Below are 9,881 nucleotides of genomic sequence, written 5' to 3'. Positions count from 1 at the left end.
AACCAGTAGTGAGGGAAAAATAGTTACTTATTGCCACAACACAAAGCAATTTTAGTCAACAAATTTAGCCACACTTAGCCAGGCTACCACAACGTTAGGTTAGGACAGGGGTCCCCAAACTACGGCCCGCGGGAAGTCCCAAGTTAAATTAATTATATCAATCAATCAATCAAATATTATTTATATAGCCCTTAATCACAAATGTCTCAAAGGGCTGCACAAACCACAACGACATCCTCGGATCTGATCGCACATCAGGGCAAGAAAGAACTCAACCCGATGGGAACAATCTGGCAACCGGTGCAATGGATGCCAAGTGGATATGGTGACATCACATGGACAAAGATAAGACCTTCTGTGGTCAGATGAAACAAAAATTGAGCTGTTTGGCCACAATACCCAGCAATATGTTTGGAGGAGAAAAGGTGAGGCCTTTAATCCCAGGAACACCATTCCTACCGTCAAGCGTGCTGGTGGTAGTATTATGCTCTGGGCCTGTTTTGCTGCCAATAGAACTGGTGCTTTACAGAGAGTAAATGGGACAATGAAAAAGGAGGATTACCTCCAAATTCTTCAGGACAACCTAAAATCATCAGCCCGGAGGTTGGGTCTTGGGCGCAGTTTGGTGTTCCAACAGGACAATGACCCCGAACACACGTCAAAAGTGGTAAAGGAATGGCTCAATCAGGCTAGAATTAAGGTTTTAGAATGGTTTTCCCAAAGTCCTGACTTAAACGTGTGGACAATGCTGAAGAAACAAGTCCATGTCAGAAAACCAACAAATTTAGCTGAACTGCACAATTTTGTCAAAAGGAGTGGTTAAAAATTCAACCAGAAGCTTGTGGATGGCTACCAAAAGTGCCTTATTGCAGTGAAACTTACCAAGGGACATGTAACCAAATATTAACATATATTTTTTTATTATTATTTTTTTTAGGCAAATCATATTGTCTAAAAATGCATTTTCCCATCAATAATGGGACATCACGCTTGCTCCGCAGTGTCGGGCAAGCGCGCGACAAGTGCACGCTCTTTCAGTCAATTAGTGTGTGAGGAATATATATCTATCTATATATGGCCCCCACCACATCTTTTTAACCCAATGCGGCCCCCAAATCAAAAAGTTTGGGAACCCCTGGGTTAGGATAACCTGGACCGAGGGATATCCTTCTATTAAGACAGACATGAAGGGGTGCCAAAAAATAAGGTTTGGACCATACGCCATCATAGACAGGAAAGGGTGTTAAAAAAAAAAAAAGAGTGAACAAACATGAAGAAAAACAAATATACAGTTGTGCTCATAAGTTCACATACCCTGGGAGAATTTATGATTTCTTGGCCATTCTTCTGAGAATATGAATGACAACACAAAAACCTTTCTTCCACTCATGCTTAATGGTTGTGTGAAGCTATTTATTGGCAAACAACAGTGTTTACTCTTTTTAAATCAAAATGACAAAAGAAAGTACCCAAATGACCCTGATCAAAAGTTTACATACCTCAGTGACTTTGATCTGATAACATGCACAAAAGTTGACAAACAGGTTTGAATGGCTAATCAAGGTTACAATCCTCACCTGTGACCTGTTTGTAATTAATGTGTGTGTATAAAAGGTCAGTGAGTTTCTGGGCTTCTGACAGACCATTGCATCTTTCCTCCAGTGCTGCACAGATGTTTCTGGATTCTGAGTCATGGGGAAGGCAAAGGAATTGTCAAAGGATCTGCGAGAAAAGGCAATTGAACTGCATAAAACAGGAAAGGGGTATAAAAAGATATCCAAGGAATTGAGAATGCTGATTAAGAAGTGGAAAATGAGGGATTCAGGTAGACCAGCAAAGATTTCAGCCACAACTGCCAGGAAAATTGTTCGAGATGCAAAGACAAATCCACAAATAACTTCAGCTGAAATACAGGACTCTCTGAAAAATTGTGGTGTGGCTGTTTCAAGATGCACAATAAGGAGGCACTTGAAGAAAAATGTGCTGCATGGTCGAGTCGCCAGAAGAAAGCCATTTCTGCGCAAATGTCACAAAGTATTCCGCTTACATTACACCAAACAGCACAGAGACAAGCCTCAAAACTTCTGGAACAAAGTAATTTGGAGTGATGAGACCAAAATTGAACCTTTTGGCCACTCGACTAAGGTCCCTTAGTTTGATATTCGCAGGTGGATTGGATCACTTCTCGTAGGAATAGTGGCTCTAATTGGGACTTTGGAATGCAAAAGTGATAACCATATCCTTGAGAAAAGACTACCTGTCTAGCTTAACGCCAACATTTGAGTTATGACTTAAAGCAGTTGTTTTCCAGACACTTACACACGAACATCTCCTTTTATGGTCAGGATGCGCTCTCCTGACATAGCACACACACCCAGAGACAGAAAGGAGGAATATAAAAACTGATGGTTTGGTTTCTCCAGTTAGGAGTGCCTCATTTTTTTGACCCGACCTCCTCCAGGGAACTGCAGTCCTGTATAATGACGCTCGCTTGTAATAAAGCAACTTTTGGTTCAGTAAAGCGCCTCCGACGTCTCTTTTGATCCAGCCACACTACTGTGTCACCTTTCTGTCTGGACGGGGGTGACAAGAACATAAATACACTTCCGTATCAACTTTGAAAAGCCAGTTATTTTAATCAAAAATCACAACTTTAACTTTGTTTCCAACAAGTCAATTCAGGATTGTTCCATACGGGCTGACAAATGTAAAAGTTCAGTCACACTTTTCTAGTAGATATATTCCTCAGATTCAACTCACTTTTCTCAGATTCAACTAGTTTTCATCACGTTTAAATTAAAATTAAATGTTGACTCTAAATATTATATCTAAACCTAAATCTTAAATATAAATCTATGTTAAATCTAAACCTAAATGTTAAATCTAAACCTACATGTTAAATTTAAATCTAAATGTGAACACTAAATGTTAAATGAGCGCTAAATTTTAAATCTAAACCTAAATGTTAAATCTAAACCCAGATGTTAAATCTAAACCCAGATGTTGAATCTACACCTAAATATTAACTTTAAACCTAAGTGTTAAATCTAAATGTGAGTGCTAAATGTTCAATCTAAACCTAAATGTTAAATCTAGAGTTAAATCTAAATCCAAATGTGAGCGCTAAATCTCTTGCCAAGTGTAAAGATGAATATTTATAGGATGTCAATATTCCACCAATCCGCCGCCTCTCAGCTGCAAAACAGCACCCACATCTCTGCCTCTCAGTGCAGACACTCCTCCACCTTTCTGACTGCGGAAGAAGGAAACATGACCGATGCTTAATGACAAATAATGCCAATAAAGTTGCGTATTATAAAAAAAAATGTTTACTCCAACTGTGTGAGTGTGCATGGTTTATTTCATAAAGACAATTAGACACTCAAACACGTCGACGCTGCACTTCCGCATTTGACAATGAATGGAAACGATTCTTACACCGAGGCATGCAGTGTGCATGAATACGCTTGTTTCTATTTGCATGTGTTTTTCATCATTTTCCTGCGCTCCTACTTCATGATTGTGTCACATATGAACATTACATTGCTGTAAACAACGCGGTGACTGTCATATACGTTTGTTGCAGGTTGCAGCCAGCTGACATGCAGGCTCGCTTTGGATCGGTTTTTAAAGAATATGTCAGCTAAATGGTAAATACATAATGAGTGTAAAGTCTAAATTTGGTCAGAGGTTCGGACCCAGCGCATGCTGATATGCATGCGCCTTTTAATATGCTTGTTTTCCATCTTCCTACTCCTGTCTGAGGAGCGTGACTTAAAAGGAAGTAAGATGAAGGAAAGATGACTCACTATAATCATGTTTGTACCATTTAGCTCATAAATTAAAGGCCTACTGAAACCCACTACTACCGACCACGCAGTCTGATAGTTTATACATCAATGATGAAATCTTAACATTATAACACATGCCAATACGGCCGGGTTAACTTATAAAGTGACATTTTAAATTTGCCGCTATACTTCCGGTTCGAAACACCTCTGAGGATGACGTATGCGCGTGACGTAGCCCGGCGAACACGGGTATGCCTTCCACATTGAAGCCAATACGAAAAAGCTCTGTTTTCATTTCATAATTCCACAGTATTCTGGACATCTGTGTTCGTGAATCTGTTCCAATCATGTTCATTGCATTATGGAGAAGGAAGCTGAGCAAGCAAAGAAGAAAGTTGTCGGTGCGAAATGGACGCATTTTTCGAACGTAGTCAACAACAACAGTACACAGCCGGCGCTTCTTTGTTTACATTCCCGAAAGATGCAGTCAAGATGGAAGAACTCGGATAACAGAGACTCTAACCAGGAGGACTTTTGACTTCGATACACAGACGCCTGTAGAGAACTGGGACAACACAGACTCTTACCAGGATTACTTTGATTTGGATGACAAAGACGCAGACGTGCTACTGTGAGTATGCGGCTTTGGCTTCTAAACATTTGATCGCTTGACCGTATGTGCGCAACTTTTTTTTGCGTATGTACGTAACTTTTTAAAAATATATAAGCTTTATGAACCTTGGGTTAGGTGAACGGTCTTTTGGGCTGAGTGATTGTGTGTGTTGATCAGGTGTTTGAATTGTATTGGCGTGTTCTATGGAGCTAGGAGCTAGCATAACAAACACGCAGGTGTTTTTATGCAGGATTAATTTGTGGCATATTAAATATAAGCCTGGTTGTGTTGTGGCTAATAGAGTATATATATGTCTTGTGTTTATTTACTGTTGTAGTCATTCCCAGCTGAATATCAGGTACCGTGAGTATGCAGCCTTGGCTGCTAAACATTTGATAGCTTGACCGTATGTGCGCGTAACGTACGTAACTTTTTAAAAATATATAAGCTTTATGAACCTTGGGTTAGGTGAACGGTCTTTTGGGCTGAGTGATTGTGTGTGTTGATCAGGTGTTTGAATTGTATTGGTGTGTTCTATGGAGCTAGGAGCTAGCAGAGGAGCTAGCAGAGGAGCTAGGAGCTAGCGTAACAAACACGCAGGTGTTTTTATGCAGGATTAATTTGGGGCGTATTAAATATAAGCCTGGTTGTGTTGTGGCTAATAGAGTATATATATGTCTTGTGTTTATTTACTGTTGTAGTCATTCCCAGCTGAATATCAGGTACCGTGAGTATGCAGCCTTGGCTGCTAAACATTTGATAGCTTGACCGTATGTGCGCGTCACGTACGTAACTTTTTAAAAATATATAAGCTTTATCAACCTTGGGTTAGGTGAACGGTCTTTTGGGCTGAGTGATTGTGTGTGTTGATCAGGTGTTTGAATTGTATTGGCGTGTTCTATGGAGCTAGGAGCTAGCAGAGGAGCTAGGAGCTAGCGTAACAAACACGCAGGTGTTTTTATGCAGGATTAATTTGTGGCATATTAAATATAAGCCTGGTTGTGTTGTGGCTAATAGAGTATATATATGTCTTGTGTTTATTTACTGTTGTAGTCATTCCCAGCTGAATATCAGGTCACCCCCGGCTCTCACAGCATCTTCCCTATCTGAATAGCTTCAACTCCCCACTAGTCCTTCACTTGCACTTTACTCATCCACAAATCTTTCATCCTCGCTCAAATTAATGGGGAAATTGTCGCTTTCTCGGTCCGAATCTCTCTCACTTCATGCGGCCATCATTGTAAACAATAGGGAACTTTGCGTATATGTTCAACTGACTACGTCACGCTACTTCCGGTAGGGGCAAGCCTTTTTTTTATCAGATACCAAAAGTTGCAATCTTTATCGTCGTTGTTCTATACTAAATCCTTTCAGCAAAAATATGGCAATATCGCGAAATGATCAAGTATGACACATAGAATAGATCTGCTATCCCCGTTTAAATAAAAAAAATTCATTTCAGTAGGCCTTTAAGACGATCCAAAGCGAGCGTGTCAGCTGGCTGCTGCCTGCAACAAACTTATATGACAGCGACCGTGTTATTTACAGCAATGTAATTTTCATATGTGACACAATCATGAAGTTACAGCGCAGAGAAAGGATGAAAGACACGTACACATTGAAATATGTGTATTCCAACAGACTGCATCCCTTGGTGTAATTAGAAGCAATTCCATTCATTGTCAAACACGGAAGTGCAACGTCAACGTGTTCGAGTGTCTAATTGTCCTTATGCAACACACCTTGCACACGCACACGTTTGGAGCTAACGTTTCAAAATAATATGCAACTTAATTGGCATCATTTGTCATTAAGCAAATTTCTTTCTTACACAGTAAGAAGGAGGAGTGTCTGCACTGAGAGGCAGAGATGTGGGCGCGGTTTTGCGGCCAAGAGTGTTACGTACGAATGGGGAAGGAGACGACACCACGAGGAAGGTCAGGTTAACAGGTTTATTTAAACCTTTGATGAGTGTGTGGCATGTGTATGCTACTCTAAGTATGTGGTGCCCCACTGCAAAAACTGAAATCTAAGTAAGATTAAATATCTCAAATATGGGTGATATTTGCTTATTTTATAAGATAATCCTTCTCACTAAGCAGATTTTATGTTAGAGTGTTTTACTTGTTTTAAGTGTTTTAATTTTTAAAATTATCTCAGTAAGATATTACAGCTTGTAGCTGAGATTTTATGACCTATATTGAGTAAAACATGCTTGAAACTAGAATATCAAGTGTTGCAAAGCTGTGTCATCAACACTCACAAGTATAAAACTACTTTTTTAAAGTAATCATTTCTTATTTCAAGCATGAAAAAAAAAAATCATGATTTTGACACAATTGTGTCTCATAATTAAAACGTATGACAGCCAAATTGACTTTGCTTTTTTATTTTCAATGAAACAATAGAATATACGTACTCATATAGTAGTACAGTTGGCAAAGTACAGTAAACGGACAGTTAATATTTAAACATTTAACATTTCAAACAATTTTGAACAGAAATAGTTCATGCACATTCAGATAAATTCCTCAAAATTAAAAAAAGGCTGGGCTGTATATATGCGCACTAATTGACTGAAAGAGCACGCACTTGGCACGATGATGTCATGTTATCAATGGAAAAATGCATTTTTAGACCATATGATTTGCCTGAGCGGCTAGTAGACCCCGAGAGTAACAAGCGGTTGCCTTGTTGCCTTTCCATTAAGAACAATAAATTAGTTTTTAGTATAAGTTTGCTGGTTTCAAGAAATGTAGTGCCGTGCGCATATCATTATGTTGAGATAATGGCACTAGCATTTACTTAATTTAAGAATATTTTTCAACATATTGAGCAAAAAGGTGTCTTTTTTTTCTACCAAGAAAAGTGCACTTGTTATTAGTGAGAATATACTTATTTTAAGGTATTTTGGGGTTCAATGAGGTTAGCTAATTTGACTTGTTTTGGAAAGTCTTGACAAGCCAAATTTTCTTGTTCTATTGGCAGATAATTTTGCTTAGTTAAAAAAAAATACCCCTAATTTTTGTATTTTTTTCTCTTGTTTTTGAACACTGACTTTTTGCAGTGCAGACGATGTGTAGAATTAATAATGTAAATTTTACCAGGGTTGTTGTAAGTGCGCGTTGGATGGATCCTTTGTCAGTCCAGAGGGGCGAGACAAAGAGGTAGTCTGTGGGCAGGCAGGTGGTCGGGGCAGGAGAGAAGCGGCGAGGTCCGTGTCCAAGCAGAGGTCGAGGATCGAGGAAGGCAGTCCAGAATCCAGATGTTTGGAGGTACACAACTCGAACACGGGGAAACAGGGAGGACACTGTGGAGGACACAAAGGACATGATACGCGGGAAACTAGGAAGATAAGGAGATAGCAAGTACGCGGGAGGAGAAGCCAGAGACGGGATGCTTACTGCAAAGAATTGGCTACGTTCCGGCGTCAGCTCCCTGGGTCTTCATGCTGCTTGTCTTGATTAGACCCAGGTGCGTTGATTGCCGATTGCCTGCAGCTTCGCCGTTGCGTGGGCGTGAAGCGCCCAGCGCAAGCAGGGGCGTGTCATGGCGTGCTGCCAACAGCTGCGCTGGCAGTACAATCTGCCGATGAAAGGCGGGTTCGAGCCGTGACAGAGAGGTTTCAATTATTGACATCCTTTTATAAATATTCATTCTTACACTTGGCAAGAGATTTAGTGCTCACATTTGGATTTAAGATTTAGATTTACATTTAAGATTTAGGTTTAGATTCAACATTTTGTGCTTACATTTAGATTTAAGATTTGTATCTAACATTTAGGTTTAGATTTAACATTAAGCTTTAGATTTAAGATTTAGTTTAGATTTAACATATAAGTTTAGGTTTAACATTTAGCGCTCTTATTTACATTTAGGTTTAGATTTCACATTTAGGTTTAGATTTAACATATAGGTTTAGATTTAAGATTTAGGTTTAGATTTAACATTTAGATATAATATTAAGAGTCAAAATTTTAATTTAAACTTAAATAAAAAGCAAAAATGCATGACATGCTGCTTGGGTGTAGCAAAATGCGTCCCTCTGGTACTCTTCAGTTTAAAGATCCAAGTGAAACTTAAAAGAAAAAGGCACTCTAGAGAATAAAGATTAAAACGCCTTCATTAGTACTTGGCTAGTCTAGTAAAAACATGCTTATGCGTTTCAGCCTGAAAGTGTGTTTAAGAGTGTTTTTCAGTCAATTCTGCTCATTGATCAATAGGTGAGTGATTAGAAAGAATTGTTCAGTGTAAGCAGGTGGGTGGTCACATGATCAGCATGACCTGCTAATGGAAAAAAAAATATCACAAATATTACAGACACTATAAAACCAAAGGGAAATCTGCCCCACACAATCCACCATCTTCAGCTCATCACACAATCAAATAAACTTAGTACATACATTCATGTAATAAGTATTAAGTCTCTAAAGACCTGTCTGAGAGACAACCAAACTAACAGTTCTGAATAATTGTACAAAAAAGTAGAGAAATCTTGTTTACCATTCAGACCTGTATACTCTGTAGCTTTCAATGTCTAGATCAGGCATGGGCAATTATTTTGCCTCGGGGGGGGGGGGGGGGGGGGCACATTTAGAGAAAAAAATGCGTCTGGGGGCCGGTAAAACTATTTTTAGTAACACTATCAATCAATCAATCAATGTTTATTTATATAGCCCTAAATCACAAGTGTCTCAAAGGGCTGCACAAGCCACAACAACATCCTCGGTTCAGATCCCACATAAGGGCAAGGAAAAACTCACAACCCAGTAGGATGTCAATGAAATGAAAATGAATAGGCAGGTTATGTAACTAGAAGTTGTGTAAACGTGCCGTTTTTGATCCACTATCCATTTTTTTCTTTATCGTAAATCCCATTTTGGGTGGATGATTTACTCACTTCCAAACCACTCTGATCATTTTAATGCTTTTACTAAATGTTAGGATGATAATGCTAAGTTTTAATGCATTTCAATTTGATTTAGATCATATTACAAATGCATAACCACAATCAATCACATTTGCTCTCAAATTAGAGTTGTACAGTATACCGGTATTAGTATAGTACCACGATACTAATGAATCATATTCGGTACTATACCACCTCTGAAAAGTACCGGTCATTTGCTTACTTACTAATAAAAGACAAGTTGTCTAGTATGTTCACTATTTTATTTAAGGAAAAACGTTCAATAAGAAACATACTGTCAGGACGTGGACTTTTACGCAGCTTACTGCGAGGATTGTTTTCCCGGGATGTAAACGGACTAGACCAGACATCGGTAGAAGGTAGGAACATGATTTAATCTTGCCTATAAAAAGTACAAACAAAAGGCGCTCACAAGGCGGCGACACAAACTTGGCGCAGGGAACAAAACTAATACTTTAACGTAAACTATGAACATAAAACAAACAACACTTACTGTGACATGAGCAGAGCAGCATGAACTATGAACAAGAACTATGGCGTGGGCAGA

Source organism: Entelurus aequoreus, linkage group LG13, assembly GCF_033978785.1.
Source record: "Entelurus aequoreus isolate RoL-2023_Sb linkage group LG13, RoL_Eaeq_v1.1, whole genome shotgun sequence".
Taxonomy (NCBI): Eukaryota; Metazoa; Chordata; class Actinopteri; order Syngnathiformes; family Syngnathidae; genus Entelurus; species Entelurus aequoreus.
The sequence above is the reverse complement of the archived record's forward strand: the minus strand, read 5'-3'. Positions refer to the sequence as shown.